We start from the raw sequence: 19,862 nt of genomic DNA, 5'->3' as shown, positions 1-19,862 counted from the left end.
TGTGCTGTGCATGCACACGTGCATACACAGTTTTTTAAATGCCTGGAAAAGGGTTATTTAAAATTTCCAGGTCATTCCAGTGTCTTACACTACCCTGCTTGCAAATAAGTCTGGAGCTGAAGACCTTTGAAAAACAACTAGTTTGCACAGCTTCTTGCATGTGCTGGCACTTTCTAACTCCTGGGTACTTAATTTGGCAACGTGATTCAGCCTTAATTTGTGAAATACAGCGATAAATTAATAAACATAAAATCATGGTGATGTGCATCGCATCATCTACTTTCAGTAGTTATCGGCAGTTGTTGTAATTGCAGTTATTAAGCTGCAGAAAATATGGGCAAAGTCGCTTCCTGTGCATTGACTCGTTGGCTCCTATGCCAGCCTTAGAGTAGTGGAGGCCCATCCAAGATGGTGGTGCCGCAGGATGCGCTCCAGCACGTAATGAGGTGTCTACGTATATAATGTCTATACTTAAAACACTGATTTTAATTAGAGATCTCACGCATCCCCCTACCGAATAGTTTGAAGGTTTATTACATAAAACGAAACGCTGGAGATATGCACCACCAACCCCCGCGACCCCATGAGGGAATAAGAAAATGGATGGATGGATGGAAATAGTGATAGTCAAAAGATTGTTTAACATGAACACTTTATGCTGAAACAAACATTACATAATATTTATAGGTGTGTGTGTGTGTGTGTGTGTGTGTGTGTGTGTGTGTGTGTGTGTGTGTGTGTGCAAACATTCACACGCTTCAGCTGAGAGCAGGAAAGCTTGGTAGCTTTGAGTTCTCCAGCCTTTGTGCCTGCTCTTTCTGCTCTCAATCATCATGAGATGTCAATGATGTCTACATAATGATAATTCAAATTCAGCTAATTTTAATAAAACATGTGTACACATTATTAAATGTAGTCTCATTCACAGCTGCTACTACTATTTGAGGTTCTCTATGACTTGATTGCGAGGATACACAGTAAAAATCCTGATGTACTTTGTATTGTAACATAACTTAATGTAAATAAAATGACTTTAGACATGTGTGCCTGATGGATTCAGAGGGATGTGGTAGAGACACTGAGCAATCTCAGGTCACCGGCTTCATGGCACTTTGCTGGATCAGAACATGATGGTGGACGGAACCTCTGTTCAATACAGGACGGAGAGATTTTGAAGATCCTTCATACCTGCAGCAACCAGGCTTCCTTTTTATCCTTATCTTGTTTTATCCTTTTTAAAATCAAAATGTAAAATCCAAATGAAGTTTGTAGGGTGCCTTAAAAACTTTGAATACACTAGCTTAAACCTTAACTTTAAAGGTTTATAGCCACATAATATGCTTATAAAAAAAGACCAAAAACTATTTGATCATGTTAAAATAAGGTTATATACACTAAGCCTCAATCGTGATTGGATTTTGATAGTCCTTTTTGAGTCTAAAAATAATTTGCTCTCAGGCGCGATTAACATAGACAGACATGGCAACATCTAGCGACATTATCGCAGAACTTTCATAATGCCGGTTTGCTTAATTTATAGATCAATTGTAAATAATGCCGGACCAAGCCTGACCCTCTGCAATGCCTCGCAGTGAAGTGGTAGCTCGGCGTGACCGAAGACCAGCTGTTATTAATTGAATGCACCGATCTACAGAAACTTTAAGAGCCTTATATCAGAGCATTTACTCACGTCAATCAACTCTGAGTCACATCAGAGCAATCAGCAGGTTTAGCGTCCGCTTCAGTGGACACCAACGTTCATACTGTATTCCCAGCGACATTCCAGTCTTTCCCCTCTTGGAATCAAAAGTGTTTTGTGCTTTTTTCACTAGATCTTGGACCTTTCTTAATTGTTTGCTGGGAGATGCTTATAACCATTAGCTGTGGAGCATGCGCTCGATGAGCATGCACAGTACGTACTTTCGTTAATATCGTAAATTAACCAAAACAACTTTATTTACTAATAAACTGGGCAAAAATAAAGCATAAAACACCATAATAACTAATAGGCCAACAGAACATGATAATCTTTCATAAAAACTTTGTATGCAACCAGAGTGAGTTACTGACATATAAATAAATAAAGTAAAATAACGTGGCTATGCTCCTCTAATAATTTGTGGTTTGCTTAATTGTTTATGCCCAGCTGTTGTTCGGCATGATCATTGTTTTTCTTTTATGATTTGATCAAATTCTAAATTATTTTCTCAATATTTGTCTGACCCAACTCTGTTATATCAAAAATTCGTACCTATTAGGAAAATATAAGAATTTTTGGTCTGTGGTGTCCAGTTTTAAGTTCTTTCGTGTGAGTTTGAGACAAAAACTGTGAAACACGGAAGCAGCTTTAAATGTTTTATTAAAGGCCAATATCCCAGAAGAGGTACATCTGCAGAAAGAGAGAGAATATATATCTATCACAAAACTGAAAACAGAAACTGCCATGATGTGTAGTAAGGACCCAGTCGTAAGTAAGAGTAAAGTTCCTGTGAGATTTTAATGGAAAAACAATTTAAACTTAAGGATGTAATCCAAAACAATAAATGATGCAAATATAACAGCAGATAGGAGGAGTAAGGAACAAAAATAAGCAACAACTTGAACATGAAACCAGTGCCTATATTCACAAAGAATCCTAAGAGTAAAAGTAGCTCTTAGTGATCTTAGTAAAAATCTTTTTTTCCGGAATTCTAAGGTTTGTCTTAGAATATTTGAGATTTTCAGAGAGCTCCTAAAATTACAGTGTTAGAAGTATTGAAGAGGACTTTTATCGAGCCTAATAGTGTCTGAAGCAGGAAGATGGTGGAAATAGAGAGAGCTGTTTGACTGATCCACCACCTAAACAGTGGAGGAAATGAGCGCATAAACTTCTTTAACAATGATACAATTATTAATGTCTACATAAGATAACCTTTACTATCCCAAAAGGGGGAAATTAATCAGCTTCAGCGGCCCGACAGATTAAAGGTGCAACTCTAGTACGTAATTTTATTGAGGATAAATAAATACTAGTAAAAATGTTGGATAACCATGAATAAAAGAGGAGAAATTTACAAATAACCTTTTTTTCTCCATTTTATGTTGGTCGTTCTGCCAAGTTCTGCCACTTTATACAAGCATGAAATCCCAGTAAAATAATGACATGTGAGTGCACATTTATATCAACGAGATAAAGCACTGACTGGTTAGTAAACATAACAATAAGCAAATCAGAAATAATGATGAGGATGTAAACAAGGTACATTTAAACATTTTGATGCTGTGTGACAATACATTTAATGAATAAGTTTCATCAAGACACACATTTCTTAATCCAGTCTAATCAGTTAATTTTTCTCCTATTTTCTTGTACCATCAACCAATCACAACTCTTAGAAGACAGCATCACACCTAGCCATGGGATCAACCACAACTCCTGACGCAGATAAAAATGTCTGCCGTCTCCTTACTCAGAGTTGTTCAGCAACATCTGAATCACTCTGAAGCTAAGACTCCTAGGTAGGAATTTTAAGCTAAGATAGGTGGTCTCTGAGAGACTCTTTGTGAATATGGGCACAGATCTGATAGGAGAGGGAGAAAGAAGGCATGAGGAGCAGCTGGAGTGAATCAGGAGATAAGGGCACAGGCGGAAGTGGTTAACACTGAGCAGAAAAATGAATCTAAATAATGCAAAGACCCTGATAAATATACAGACTCGATAATAAATAAACCCACTAATGACTGAGCTGAAGACAGAGGCTGAAAAATAAGGATCTAAAATAAAGAATAAACTACTTAAATTATAATGAACATAATACTGACTAATGATAGGAACCATATCTAAAGAATAATAAAAATACCAACTTGTGGAACAGACAGATCTGCATGATCCCCAGGGACGTCAAACTAATAATAAATCAATCACCTGGAGATTGTGACAGAAATATTTTTCCTTAACACGTAAATATTCAGTCTACACCTAAACATTCTGGAGAACGGCTAATTCTGTACTGACAACATACCTACCATTGTAACAGGTCTCCTTCTCTCATCATTTGCCCCTTACTTTTGCAGCTAAACTCCTCCATTTTATTGAAAATAGAAAGGCTGGACAGTTATGAACATCTGAAAAAGAGAGAGCCTTGTTAGTCTTAGTTTTTTAAGCATACATTCTAAAAATATAGGTAACTGAGTAATAATGTAAATATTTTAAAACATACATAAATACTAAATTAAGTGTTATTCTATTCATGATGTCATGATAATGCAGAATTTACAAGCTTTGAATACACTAACTGCTAATTTGTTTTTGCAATGTCTTTTTTTTTCAAAAAAGTAAAGCTTCATATATCTATTTATCTATATATGGATATATATACATACACATTTATTCTTCCTTGATATGGTTGTTAACATTAAATTTGAATCGTCATTGTACCTCGCTTAATTTCAGTTAATTACACTAAATGTTTGGGTCACTCCATTAGCTTTTCCAAGCTAAGCTAAACCTACCTTAGAGAAATTATTATCTTCAATTGGAAAACGGCATCTTAAGTATCATTATTAATGGTGTTAAAAACTTGTAAACTCATCACAGCACACTGCAATTTAACTCTCAAATTAAACACAACCATAGTTTGACAGTATTAAATAAACAATTTGATTCAAGTTTAATACTCACTTTCTTATCACCAATCATGTTGATTCATCCAGAAAAAGATGGAGCTGTGGTGCAAGAGAAGGGGTCTAGAACTGCGGGTCTGACATTGCAGTCTCCGGGTCCGCAGACACATGCTTCTCAATCTTTTATGCTCGTTCCCTCTGAGCTTCTGCTTACTGATTGTGCATGTGCACTTCTAGTGTTTATTTATCTGGTTAGCATAGCGGCTTGATTAGTGGTTAGCTTAGCGTTTAGCCATTCATCGTAGCTCCGCTGCTCTCACCGTAGACTTTGAACATGGCTGAGAGTCATAAGAAGCAAACCACGTTCATGTTTATGAGAAGAAGAGGAAGGACGCAGTAGAAAGAAATAACACCAGAGTAGACACATTGGCTCGGTTCTCTGATAACAAAGAGCGCATGAGCAGGCCACGTCATCTCCTTACAGTCAGCTGACTAATTTCACGGTTTCAGACATTCATAAAAATACTAGCTTCCCTACTGTGCCACACAATTTCCAGTGATGATTCTGCTTAGCAGTGAACCTCAACGTCCGTCATTGTTCCTGCATCTGTAAGCCCTGATTAGACTGAATGTTATGGGCGCCGCCATTTTTATTTGCTTGATTCCTTCCTTCAATCCTAGGGAGCAGTAGTACCATAGATCGTCACTAGGAGGCGAGGAACCGTGCTAGCGTGATGTGCAAAATGGTCGTAAGAACCAAGCTCAGCACGGTTAACTGATCCAAGCTCGGTCCGAACTCGGCATGGATCGGTTAAAAAAAGGGTAGGGCTTATGATTAGAAGACAGTAGAAAGGAAGCCCAGTTAAGAAGTTGACACTTATGTCAGACGCAGGACCTTGTGAGTCAATGTAATCTTGTGACAATGTAACCGCTTACTGAAGGATATATATATATATATATATATATATATATATATATGTATATATATATATATATATATATATATATTTTTTTTTTTTTTTTTTTTTTTTTTTTTTTTACTTTTTTTCTTAGTATTAGCTGTAATTCTAGGTGGATTTAGCAGGTTTCTTCCTCAAGCTTAATCTGTTGTGGGAGAGGAGAGGACAGGCTCACCTACCTTTCTACCAAATCTGCTTTCTTTCTGCTCATTTTGAGCCCTCTACATTTTAACCCACGTTTCAGCTGTTCTACGCTGGGTTTCTCAATTGAAGCAGGCCAAAGACAATAGCACATTAGATCAAGTATACTGTATCCCACGTTGGGAGCAAGTTGTACCACAAGACAACTTTTTTTCAGAATGCTATTGTTATGCCATTTCATGACGTGACAGACCACATTTCCCATGATGCATTATGGTCAAAATTGTCACTGACTCCCATCATGCAACACGGTCAAAATGGCCACCAGCCTTAGCAGAAGTTATGCTAACTTCTCTTTGCCTTTTGTTTTGCCTTCGCCCCTCTCTCTCCCCTAGCTACACCTGCACTCTTGTTCATAGTCTGATTACTTCCCGCATTGATTACTGTAATTCTCTTCTTTTCGGTCTTCCTCAAAAATCCATTCACAAGCTTCAGTCAGTACAAAACTCAGCAGCTCGCATCACTTCTAGAACCCCCTCTTTTCATCACATCACCCCAGTCCTGCAGCAGCTCCACTGGCTACCTGTGAAGTATAGAATTCAGTTCCAAATCCTCCTACTTACTTTTAAAGGTATTCACAATCTCTCCCCTCCATACCTTTCTGATTTACTTCAAATTTCTACTCCCTCCCGCATACTTAGATCTTCTTCTACCACTCACTTAGTTGTTCCTTCAGCCCGTCTTAAAACTATGGGGAGCAGAGCTTTTTCTCGTTCTGCACCCACACTCTGGAATTCTCTCCCCCCTGACATCTGCAATACCGAGTCTTTACCCGTGTTCAAATCAAAACTCAAAACCCACATGTTCAAGATTGCCTTTTCATTATGATTTTATATTACTTTCCTCTGTGTAATTTGTGTTGTTTCTTTTAATTATGATGACTGCTTTTACCATTTATTGTTTTTACATGTACAGTGACCTTGAGTGTTTTGAAAGGCGCTTGAAATAAAATGTATTATTATTATTATTATTATTATTATTATTAAGTGGGTTTTCACTGAGAAATTCAGAGGGAACCTGCTTGGTTCAAAATTTACGGTCTTGACTGATAACAACCCACTGGCATCTTAAGACATCCAAGTTGGGGACAATTCAGCAGCATTGGTGGTGCAACTAGCTGTATTTGACTTTGAAGTCATCTACCATTCCGGTCATTGTATTACTGCAGCAGATTCCCTCTCTAAGCAGCCATTAGCAGGGGAGCCGTATCCAGATCCTGATGACTTAGATTTTGATCAGTGTATTGCCATTTGCAATGTGAGGAGAGGAACTTCTTTTGGTACTGAGCATGGGATGGCAGGGACTAAGAGCTATCAGGTCAGACAAATTAGTACTTCACAGATAGAGTCGAGTGAGGAAGATGACCATTGTCAAGGTCAGTTACAGCAGTTCAGAGCACAGAACCCACCATCACCATGTTCTGCAATTCTTGGACAGGAAGAAAAGACCCATTGGAAGAGAGAGGCCTGGTCCAATTAAAGCTGTGGGGTGTCTACTCAGCAAATTCAAGAGGTATACGGTCTACTCTATCGGGTGATAGAGGATGTGCACCTAGATGAGTGTCATCAGCTCCTGTTGCCTCGTTGTTTGAGGGAAGCATCCTGTTGAATGTCCATGATGGCATGGGACATCAGGGCATAGAATGCACAGAGTCTTCTCAAACAAAGGTGTTTCTGGGTTGGAATGTATGAGGATGTCCAGGAATGGGTTAAAAAGTGTAAAAGGTGTGTACTAAGTAAAATGCCCCAGCCTAAGATACACGCTCCTGTAAAGTCATTTTTGCCTACACTATCACTAGAAGTTTTTGCTGTAGACTTCTCCATTTTGGAGCCTTCCTCAGATGGATGAGAGAATGTTCTTGTGGTGACAGATATGTTTACCAAGTTCACCCAAGCATTTTCTACATGTGATCAGAAGGCTAAGACTACAGCAAACATCCTTGAACGAGAATGGTTTATGAAATACAGTGTGCCATTTGTGGAGCAGTCTGTGAATAAATACTCCGAAACATATTGTTGTGCCATATTAATGCCATGATGAATAATTGATGTCAGATTGAATTCTGAACGGTAGTATGGAAGAGGTAACAAAAGGAATTCCACCCCTGCTGCAAACATGAGACCCTCAGTACCTCTCTCTCAGACCACTTATCCAGGACAAAGCTACCAGCCGTCACCATTCCTTCCTCCCAGGGGGGAAGAGGGACTGGCTTGAGAAAGCTAGCACCATGGGGATCAAGGCCTACATAGCCCACCAGCTGCACGGAGAGTGCTGCTAAACTCATCTGCCTGCTTCGATGGAGAGACCAGGCGAAAGAGGGGAATGCTTCTCTTCTGCGGAGCGGACGACCTGCCTGGCCTCGGGAGAAACTGCCACCCAGCCTTCACCTCTTTCCTGCCTGGGCCATTGGAGGAGGGAGATGGGCCCGAAAGATGCACCATCCAGCACCTGGGAGAGATTCCTCTTCGCCCGGGGATAACAGGGCAAATCAGAGTTAAGTCTGCTGTCTTAACCTCAGCATCAGGAGCAGGAGGAAGAAATCCTGCCACGCCAAAAACAGCTTTGTTTATTTTGTCAGCCTTTACAGGGAAGCGACAAAGGGTTCGCTTTCGAATGCTGAGGAGAACCTGCTGAAACCGTGACCGGGTCAGGGCTGTCTGCAGGACATCAGGCCTCCAATCCTGACCACATGTTGCTAGGCTACAGAGCTGCTAAGCCACTACCCCGCCAAGAGCAAACCAACAACTTTCCTGCTTTTCACTGCCTTCCGTGGATGACCAAAGTGGACAGAACTCACATGAGGCGCCAACAGGTTTGGGCAGGGAAACTAGAGGGAGAAGTTAAATGGTTCATTTGGGAAATGTTTTGCAAATCGTTTTGTTCATGGGTCTTTGAACAAAGGACTAATGGAGGTAGCTTACGCTAGCCTTCCGTTTTATGTTGTTGCTGATATCATTTGAGTGTGTTTTATGGTTATAACAAAAGTTATCTCCACAAGGGTTTCATACATTGATGGGACATTAATGTTTTACGTATCCAGCCCACTCATTATGACTAAAAACAAAAGCTTTATTTGTTAGGTCCGCTAGCCAAAATGGTATTAGCTTTTGGTATTTTCCGGTTCCGTTTTTTCTACAAAGGCCCATTCCAAGAATAAAGCTTGACCGTTCTGCTCCGCCATCGGTCGATAGAGCTATGAGACTTTAACCGATTTAGCAACCGATCACTACAGCGACCTCTAGCACCGGAGGTAAAATCGTATCAATAAGATCGGTCGTCCCTGAAGTAAATCATTTTACAGAGCAAATCATTCTCTAAAATATTATTTCCTCAATGTTTTGTGTAACTTGGGATTTGCATTGTGAATGGGTTGAACCATATACCAAATGTTGTTCTGAATTAGTAAAGCTAATTTAACTTCAATTCACATTCTTTAAGATGAACTTTGGTTCTTTTAACTCAAACAAAATGTTATTTAATCAAATAATGTTTTGTTTACCTAGGATTTGCATGGTGAATGGTTTTTCTAAATTAGCTAATTTAACTCCATTCCATGCTCTTTGAATCAGATCTGTAGTGAACAAAACTCACTGAATTACTCTGATGATGACCAACCACTTTTCTTTTGTCATTTGTGTTCTTTTACATGTAAATAGTTCCTTAGCTTAGCTTTCTTTTTATCTCCATTTTGATTAGTAGTTTAGTTAAGTTTCACTAGCCTAGTAGAGAGGATTTATTAATTAAAAGATTCAGATAAACAGCATTGTATAGTGATGTTCTCTGGATGTTCATTTAATTTCTGTTAATAAATTATTGAACTTGAAAGAAGTTGTCACTCCTTTATTTTATGTGTGTGTGCAGAGTTTACTGTTAAAAGATCGCTAGTGCTCGAATTCATCCCTTTCAACCATTGTCCTGATGTCAGCTTAAGAGCTGATCATCACCAGACAATACAGACAGAGAGTTATTAATGAAACATTAAATAACTTTAAACAATATTTTGTCTCTGGTTTCACTCTAATTCCACCAGTCCACATATGCAATGATTTTTGATAATCCTACCTGTTATGGTTGAGTTTTGGTTTGGCTTTGTTTTTCTGTTATTTTCATTTTTTCATCTCATTTGGGTTAGGTTTTACTTTATTTATTGTTAGTTTTCAGTCATCAGTTATTTTCTGTCAATTTTCACTTCACCTCCTCAGCAGTCAGTCACACCTGAGAGTCATTTACCAGTCAATTAGCCAGACCCTTGTTCCACCTGTGAAGTGCTCTATTTAAACCTCCCTCTGCCTTCAGTTCAGCACTGGGCCGTCATCATTCCACACCTCTCCATGCCAGTCCCTGTTTTTGCCTTGGAAGATTTGTTTTTCTTGTTTAAGGTTAGTCCTGCCAGTTTTCTATAGACTCTTACTTTGCTGTTTGTCCCTGGAGAGGTTCTGCTCTGTGTCCTGGTGTCTCCAGAGAACTGCTAACTGGACTAGCCATCCTGGAAAGGCTCTGCTCTGTGCTCTGTGCTCTGGTGTCTCCTAAGTTCTGCTAACCTGACTAGCCGCCCTGGAGAAGCTCAGCTCTGTGTCCTGGTGTCTGCAAACAAACTGCTAACCTGCTGTGGCTACGGGGCTGCTAGCCGAGCAGAACTGAGCAATTCCCGGCTGCCTGGAAAGTCGTGACTCTCTTTCACGCCGGGCCGTCAGCTCCTGCCATCACATTCATCCCTGACCTTCTGCAGTCCTGAACCTCCGGTCTTCATCACTCACCACCCAGCATACTTCCTTCAATAAAGACTCAAACTTTTAGTCCCGTGTGTGCGTCCTGAGTTCATCGGTAAACAAAACCCTGACACTACCTCTAAAATACACCTCCAGTGGAGCAATCCCAGATGGATGTGTGGAGCTCTGCGGAACACATTCCATCTGGTGAGAGTCAGATTAATTGTTCCCATGGATGCACCACATCCTTAAATATATGTACATATTTTAGTTGTATGCATTGCTGTCATGGTTTCGCATTAAAGTCACTTTAAGTTAAAACAGGCAAAACTCACCCCACTCTCTGCAAATGTAAAACAAACAAAAACAAAATAACTGTAAGTACTAAGGCTGTGTGTTGTATTATCTGTGTACATTCTAAGCCAGTGTCTGTCTCAAAGGAAATTTCACCATGGTAGCACACGGTGACAATTAAGATCCTTGATTGATGCTTACATCATTGATGTAAAAATGAATCTGAAGCAGCTGTATGATGGTATATTGCCAAAATGGCCCCCCAAAGCTACTGACACCATTTTGGATCTATGTCACTATGAATTAAGGCAGCATTCACAAGACATATTGTGGTCCAGACTGGTACCAGAAAGGTTTAGTCTTAGTCTTTAAATACTCCTTTTTTGGCAAACCCCAAACAATATTAAATGTTAATAGCACAAAACAAAGTTGGGACAGGCCTGGTAAACAAGGCATAATGTAGATTTGTAGAGGTTAAATTTTGTACTAATATGAAGAACTTATCTTTCGACAGAGTGAAGAACTGTAATTAGGTCAGTTTGTCTTTTGTTACAGAAAGTTGAGTTAGGGGAAAACAAAAGAGGTGCTCTTACAGCATTCCTAGGGAACTGCTCTGTCTGAGGAAAGGGTCACAGCTAAAGGCAGGACAGGAGGAAAACTGTCAGAGAAACACTACATAACATCAGAGTGGGGGAAAACAGAGTTTACATTAGGAGGAGCAAATTATACTGTAGTCTGTAAATTTAATGACAATAAAGAAGAGACAAGCAAATACTAGTGTGATTCTATATATTTGTTGCAGGTAAAAGTAAATGTAACTTAGACCTCTATATTTTCATAGGACACTTGAAAAATTGTTTATAAAGTATTTCCTGAGATATTATAGTAAAAGGTAACTTTCAATAAAAGTTAAAAACTAGAAAACCAAAAAAGCAATCTGTAAAACTTTTGAAAGTTCAAAATCTGTCAAACAAGTTGATTTAAAAAAAAAACAGCATGATGAGTTTTCCTTAAACCTTGCATTGAGCTGTAAATTAGAGACCATGCATTAAAGGAGCAGTGGTGGGCACAGGCAACCAAAAAGTTACTGTCACAAACTCATATTCCACAAACACAAATATTACCTTCACTACCACAAAACCAATGATAAATAAGGAAATTATAGGTGGCTAACAATAGCCACTAACCAACGGCTGTCAGTCTGTCACAAGTCCTGAGACAAAAGGTGCTGCATGCACACATGGAGCATGACAAACGTGTAGCACTGCATGTTTGAAGGGATAGCCTTTATAGTTCAGGATAAATTACTTTTAATTTTTAACTTTTACATGACTGTGGAAGCATTTGAGAAGAATATTCTATCCATCTGTGCCAGGCAGCAGCATCTTTAAAAATAAGGTGTGTGACTCATCCAATGTTGCCAGTTGTTGCAAGAGAAACAAGCAACCAGCTCTCTGAAAACAAACAAGCCCAAAAGAAGCCCAACAGGTAACACACTACACTGTAATACAGAGGTCACTTTTAAACAGTATAAATGAAGAGATGGAGTTTTATACGTAAATGTTGAAAACACAAAAGCATCCCGCTGAGTCACGCAGCAACCCAAAAGCCCAGCTCTGAGTTCAGTCTCCTTCCACCTCATGCAGTGTCGGTAATGAACCCAGGAAGCTTTGTTGCACTACTAATTATGCAACCACCATTAGACTTCTGTCTGAACGGTTCAGCACCCCAAAGTGACCTGTAACTTGGCGTGGACCGTGCGTGCAAGTTTGATTCAAAATAAGGGAACTCAAGAAGCCCTTGCCAAGCAAGTTTGTCTGTACTGAAGTTTCAAGCAGCACAACTTTGTTAAATGTTACGTTGTTACTACTTATTCTGTGAATGAAAACAGAATACACATATTATTGGCAAACTTTCAAGGGTGAGCTTATTAGCCAAGTTTGTGTGTAAAACAAGGCTTTTGATTTCTGTTTCAATCAATCCAAAAAACAACTGGACTTCTATTTCAGTTTCCAGCTTCAGAATAATAGTCCAGTTGTTTTATTTTCTAAACTTTTTTTTAATTGATCATGACCTGGATGACTCAGAATCTTCACCAACATCTGTTTCAATCATTTGCTGCCTAAATCAATTCTATAACAACCCACCGTATGTCAAGCCATCAGTTTGTATTTAGTAAAGCAAAGTGTTTTTAAACCTTATATTTAAAAAAGATCCCTATAGGCTTTACATACAAGTCCCATTTACCATCTTCATGTATCTCTGTATGCAACGGGTGAACATTCAATCTCTTTCTACATCTAACCTTTTGTTTACTTCTGTTTAGCTGCCATAAATACACCAACTATAAATGTTCATAATAACGCACGCGTCCATTTTGGGTCATCAACTGTTTCTTGTCTAATTACTGCATTTCCAGCTGTTCTCTCTCTGACATGTTCCCAACATGAATAATAAAGGCTGCTTTAAGGCCGAGATACACCAAACCATTCAATCTGTTCCACAGGTTCCTACATATTTCTTTTCTAACTTTTTGTAGAGGGTGTGCTCCCACCTTGACGGTGTGGGATACTACTCTCTGTTGCTGACAGTTCTGCGACCAGCTACCTTAATAGCTCTTGCAGCGCACACTTTTTTTCCTCAATCATAAAATGCTGAAACCTTCCCCCGGCAAGCTGTCCCCGGGAATTTCCCAGGAATAGCTTGCCGGGGGCAGGTCATCCAAAACGAGGACTCATGATCATAGATGAGGGTAGGAACATAGATCAACCAGTAAATCGAGAGCTTTGCCTTTTGGCTCAGCTCTCTCTTTACCACAACAGACCGGTACAGCACCCGCTTCACAGCAGACGCCGCACCAATCCGCCTGTCGATCTCCCGCTCCATCTTCCCCTCCTTCGTGAACAAGACTCCAACATACTTAAACTCCTCCACTAGGGGCAGCACATCCTCCCCAACCCGGAGAAGGCACTCTACCCTTTTCCGGCTCAAGACCATGGTCTCGGATTTGGAGGCGCTGATTCTCATCCCGGCCGCTTCACACTTGGCTGCAAACCGCTCTAGTGAGAGCTGTAGGTCACGCCCTGATGAAGCCAATAGGACCACATCATCCGCAAATAGCAGAGACGCAATCCTAAGGCCACCAAAATGGATCCCCTCAACACCTTGGTTGTGCCTAGAAATTCTGTCCATAAAAGTTATGAACAGAATCTGTGACAAAAGACAACCTTGGTGGAGTCAAACACCCAGCGGAAACGAGTCCGACTTACTGCCGCAATGCGGACCAGAGACTGACACCAGTCATACAGGACGAAAACCACATTGCTCTTCCTGAATCTGAGATTCGACTATCCGACAGACCCTCCTTTCCAGAACCCCGGAATAGACCTCACCAGGGAAGCTTAAGAGTTTAATTCCTCTGTAGTTGGAACACACCCTCCGGTCCCCCTTTTTAAATAGGGGGACCACCACCCCAGTCTGCCAATCCAGGGGCACTGCCCCCGATGTCCACGCAATGCTGCAGAGCCGCGTTAACCAACACAGCCCGCCACATCCAGAGCCTTAAGGTAGTCAGGGCGATGCTCATCCACGCCTGGGGCTTTGCCACCAAGGAGCTTTTTAACTACCTCGGTAACCTCAGCACCAGAGATGGGAGAACCCAACCCAGAGTCCTCAGGGTCAGCTTCCTCAATGGAAGACATGTTGGTGGGATTAAGGAGGTCTTCGAAGTATTAAACCTACCGATGCACAACATCCCAAGTCGAGGTCAGCAGCACATCAATCTCACTATAAACAGTATTGGTACTGCACTGCTTCCCCCTCCTGAGATGCCCACAGGCCAATAAAGCCCGATAGGACTCCTTCTTCAGCTTGACAGCTGAAGAACCTTGCGACCACAGCTCCAACTAGCCGCCTCAACAATAGAGGCACGGAACATGATCCACTCAGACTCAATGTCCCCCACCTCCCTCGGGACGTGTTCGAAGATCTCCCAGAGGTGGGAGTTAAAGCTCCGTCTCACGGGGGACTCTGCCAGACGTTCCGAGCAAATACATTTGGGCCTGCCAGGTCTGACCGGCTTCCTCCCCCACCATCGGAGCCAGCTCACCACCAGGTAGTGGTCAGTGGAGAGCTCCGCCCCTCTATTCACCTGAGTGTCCATGACGTGCGGCCGCAGATCAGATGGAACAACAACAAAGTTGATCATTGAACTACGGCCTAGGGTTTCCTGGTGCAAAGAGCACATATGAACACCCCTGTGCTTGAACATGGTGTTCATTATGGACAATCCATGGCGAGTACAGAAGTCCAACAACAGAACACCACTCGAGTTCAGATCAGGTGGGTCGTTCCTCCCAACCACGCCCCTCTAGGTCCCACTGTCATTGCCCACGTGAGCACTGAAGTCCCCCAGCAGAACGAGGGAGTCCCCAGGAGGGGCACCCTCCAGTACCCCCTCCAAGGACTCCAAAAAGGGTGGGTAATCCAAACTGCTGTTTGGCGCATAAGCACAAACAACAGTCAGAACCTCTCCCCCCACACATATGCAGAAGGAGGCCACCCTCTCGTTCACCGGGGTGAACCCCAACGTACAGGCACCGAGATGAGGGGCAATAAGTATGCCCAGTCCAGCTCAGCGCCTCTTACCAGGGGCAACTCCAGAGTTGAAGAATGTTCAACCCCTCTCAGGGAGACTGGTTCCAGAGGCAGATCCATGCATTGAGATGAGTCCGACTATCTCTGGTCGGAACCTCTCAACCTTGCGCACGAGCTCAGGCTCCTTCCCCATCAGAGAGGTGATATTCCATGTCCCAAGAGCTAGCTTCTGCAGCAGAGGATCGGAACGCCAAGGTCACCACCCTTGACTGCCACCCATTTCGCAATGCACCTCCTATAGGTGGTGGGCCTATTGGAAGGGGGACCCATGTCTTCTCTTTGGGCTGAGCCCGGCCGGGCTCCATGGGTAAAAGCTCGGCCACCAGGCGCTCGCCAACGTGCCCCACCTCAAGGCCTGGCTCCAGAGTGGGGCCCCGGTGACCCACGTCCAGGCGAGGGAACATGACGTCCATTTCTGATAATCATCATAAGGTGCTTTTGGGCTGCTCTTTGGTCCCTCACCTAGGACCTGTCTGCCTTGGGTGACCCTACTAAGGGCATAAAGCCCCTGACAGCATAGCTCCTAGGGTCATTGGGACACCCCTCCACCACTGTAAGGTGGCAGCCCAGGGAGGGGCTGTAGAATATTGTTTGTCTGAATTAACACAACATTCAACCAATCCTCTCTATTAGGGTAGTGAAACTGAACTAAACTACTAAGTAAAATTAAGGTAAAAGAAGCTCAGGAACTATGTACACCGAAAGAAACAGAAGGACAAAAAATAGTTGAAAACCATGATCAGAATGATTCAGTGAATCCTGGTTCACTGCAGATCCAAATAAAAGAACCAAAGTTAATCTTAAAGAATATGGAATGAGGTTAAATTAGCTTAACTACTTTAGAACAGCATTTGATGTGTTTCAACCCATTCGCAATGCAAATCTGGGTTATATAAAACATTATTCAAGGAAATAACATTTAAAGAAGGATTTGCTCAGTAAAAATCCATAACCTTTAAGACACTGGATTTTTATTAATGTGATTATGTCTCCAGGAAATGATTAAGGCTTGAATTGTTAATTTGAGATTAACGCACCAAGTTAATAACGATCGACTGGAAATGACGTGTCATGGCACTTCCTGTGGGCAATGTTTACATAAGCTTGAGTTTAATACTAACATTACAAAAGTACCATTAAATTGACATTGATATTCCCTATTGATGCTTTAATAAAGCTCGTAGCACTATCGAATGATTGCTGAGCTAAATTAAACAAACATTATGTTTAAAAACGAACCATAGTTGTGTTAACGGGGCCGTCGCTGTAAGTTACTTAGAAGCTAGTAGGAGCTAATACTAGCAGACATTCAGCGCTAATTAAAAAAGACTTTTAAGCTCTATTTGGTCACAAAGAGCAAACGGGACAACACAAACAGTAATATACCATTGGCATATAAAACCCTACAAGAAATAAAGTTTGTTATAACCATAAAAACACACTCAAACCACATCAGCAAAAGCTTTGTTTGCAGAATGCTAGCAGGCAGTTTAGCCAGCCTGTTTTATAAAACAGTAAAATACATAAAAAATAAACCATTTGACTTTCCCTGTCTAACTTTGCCAAACCTGTCCGTGTCAGTTCGGTTGACTTCGGGCCACCTGGTTGGAAGAAGTTGCTCCAGGGTGAAGCTGGTTATCTGAGCAGCAAGCAGGTGGTTAGCTCGAAGTGGGAAACAGTCGTCGTTTGGGAAACCAGGCCTGGCCAAGCTGTATACATCTCCATGGGAGTGCGCTCGGGCTGTGGACATGAGGACCTCTACACAGCCTTCCTGGCATGGCCAGGTTTTCTATGCAGGTTGCAGCAGGTGACTTCAGATCAGCTTTCCTCTTAGCTTGGCCTAGCCACAAGGAAGGAGACCGCTCGACTCAGCTTTCCTGCCACAGCTAAGAAAGGTTACAAGCAGACTGTTTCCATGGCCGTCGGTTGTTAAATTCCGATGTTGGTTTCACAGAAAACAGACTATACTTAGCTTGCCGGAACTGCAAATGCTTGTGGGTGTCCGAAACCCATTCAGATCCTCCGCAAAGGCAGATGAGTGTTCTCCTCAATGGTGCTAAGGCAGTGGGTGAAAAGAGAGCGATTGTAGCGTGGCCAGGGGGGTTTTGTCAAAGACTCCTGGATAGGAGTCGAAACGTTTTCAAAAAGAACTGAATGAAAGTCTGGTCGCCTCTGATTTAAGCCTGTTTGTTGTCAACATCCTGAATTATACAGCAACATCAAGTCATTTGCCTGCAGGATGTAATCACCATCATCAGGCATATGTAATGTCCTTTAACAAAATGGGTGAAGTGGGCTCTAGCATACTCCCTTCTTAGGCCATGGGGCATGCCAGAAAAAGTTGCTTAGAAAATGACTTTTGTTGAACATCTCTTAAAACTACAAAAGGATAGTTGATCTAAGGTAATTTGAGGGTGCTGATTTCAAAAATGCAATGTTCCAGATGCTAAAGTTGCACATTAACCCTCTATGGGCCAAATCATGAGTGAAAATGGTAATTCTCAATTTTTGCTCTTTACTATAACATACTTGTCTACAAACCAAACAAATAGGTATTTAAAAGATATTTACATTTTTCCTGATTTATACTGGAGGTTCCCCTTCAAAAAGTGAAATATTCTTATCATTAGATCAGTTTATTAACCCTTTAATGGACAGTTGGATCAAAAAATAAAATTTAGTTTTTTTTATCTCTCCTCCTTATTGCAAACCCCTCATAATCAAATGAACAAAAACAATAGTTAAATGGATGGTTTCTATTCCAAACACCGAATGTTCCAGTTGTTCAATAAGCTCATTAACCCTTTACAAGCCAAATGTATATAGTTAACAAATTTCAAAAATTTGTAGATACAATGAATAGAACATTTTAATTGAGGCATCTATATACATAAAATTTGAGCTGTCATTGGAGTGTCTATCAATTCCAATTTTAGTAAAGTTCAGCTGGTGATATGTACCTACATATACATGTAGGACCTAGTTATCATCATCGTCTTCATCATCGCTGATGTCTGTTTCAGTAAGTCCCACGTCATAAGCTATTTCCTGGACATTTTTGCAACTTATATAGTTGCACAGTTCTGAACACTTCCTCCCATTCATGTTGCAGGAGCACTTTCCCTGGATACAAGATGTCTTCTTACATGAGCGGGCCAAAAAATTCATGACAGAGTCAGGGGCAACAGGCTGAGTATTCCATACAATATCCAGAGCATTTTCTTCATTCAGAACCCAGCCATTGTTAACTGGGCTAGGAGCATCAATTTTCCTCTGAAGACAGTGGCGGTGTATGGCAGCCTGATAGGTAGCACGTAAAATGTGACATGTCAGAGAGTCCTGGGTTGGCTGGAGTGTGTCATCAGTCTTGTATGACCGTCGGAAGATCAACCCTTGTTTGTTGTACAGAGCACAGACGAATGACTGGATGGCTGTCATGTTCACGTTATATAAGCTCCAGTTCTTCCAATATTTTGGAACACATCTATATACTCTTTACTGCTAATCATGAGCTTAAAAGCTTTCACCTTTCCTTTTCACTTAAAAGCACTGACAGAATCACAGCCTGTAAAACAGTGCAGGCCAATCAGAGCATCACAGATATCATTTCCCAGTTCATTGGCTATAGACAAAGGTATGGTCCTATGGTCTGACCATGGGCCAGCATGCATGAACAAGTCAGCTTTCAATCTGTGAGCTGAAGCAATGTCCATGATGAATACATCTGTGTCAGAACTTCTAATCACAACACTGTCATAGCTATTAGATGCATGAGAGGCATGGAGGATCATCCTTGTGTCAGCCTCTTCATGATCTGCTTTAAAAGCTGTAACTACTTGTACCACAAGGGCACCATCTTTGGACAGCAGAGAGTGGCATTCATGCCCATGAGTGATGAAGACGCTGGTACTCCCCAACTTCTCTGGGGAACATTTGACCATTCAGTGAACATATATTGTGTGGACAAGGCAGCAGTGTGGAGGTGCTGCCTTGACGGATAGCCACATATACAGGAGTCAAAAGGTCATGGATGCACAAATGGTGACCAGGGTAATAATTTAACTAAGAAATGTTACCAACTTATTAAAAAAGTATTGAATAAACAATTAGATTCAACACAAAAACTTGATGAGAAATACCTTCCGCTTATTCCAATGGGTATTGACCGGGCCAATGAATTGAATTTGATACTGCACCCATGATCCCCCACAAATCTCTGCTGCTGGCTAACTGCTTTACATCATGTCCTCCACAACCTGAGGACCTCACCCTCCTCCAACTGTCACCTCTACAGTGTCCTTCATCCCTGACCTGGTGAGAAGACAGCTGACCAGACTCCACTCCAGCAAAGCTGCAGGCCCAGATGGTATATGTCCCAGGGTTCTTAAAGCTTGTGTCTAGCAGCTCTGTGGAGTTCTTAGCCTAGTCTTCAGCCTGAGCC

The 19,862-nt window shown here is 41.4% G+C and overlaps 1 protein-coding gene and 1 long non-coding RNA gene across 2 annotated transcripts in view; both read right to left on the bottom strand.

Moving 5' to 3' along the window:
• bves (blood vessel epicardial substance) overlaps positions 1 to 19,862 on the bottom strand; it is a 69,053-nt gene that overhangs the window by 2,507 nt on the left and 46,684 nt on the right. The gene's annotated exons all lie outside the window — the stretch shown is intronic.
• Positions 2,343 to 4,947, bottom strand: LOC118561323. The gene is made up of 2 exons (XR_004929952.1): positions 4,661 to 4,947; positions 2,343 to 4,104 (listed from the first exon to the last, which is right to left on the bottom strand). It is a non-coding gene; the product is annotated as an uncharacterized LOC118561323 (long non-coding RNA).

The sequence above is a fragment of the Fundulus heteroclitus genome, unplaced genomic scaffold, assembly GCF_011125445.2.
Source record: "Fundulus heteroclitus isolate FHET01 unplaced genomic scaffold, MU-UCD_Fhet_4.1 scaffold_61, whole genome shotgun sequence".
In the NCBI taxonomy this organism is placed as follows: domain Eukaryota; kingdom Metazoa; phylum Chordata; class Actinopteri; order Cyprinodontiformes; family Fundulidae; genus Fundulus; species Fundulus heteroclitus.
This window is presented reverse-complemented; position numbering and strand designations above follow the sequence as displayed.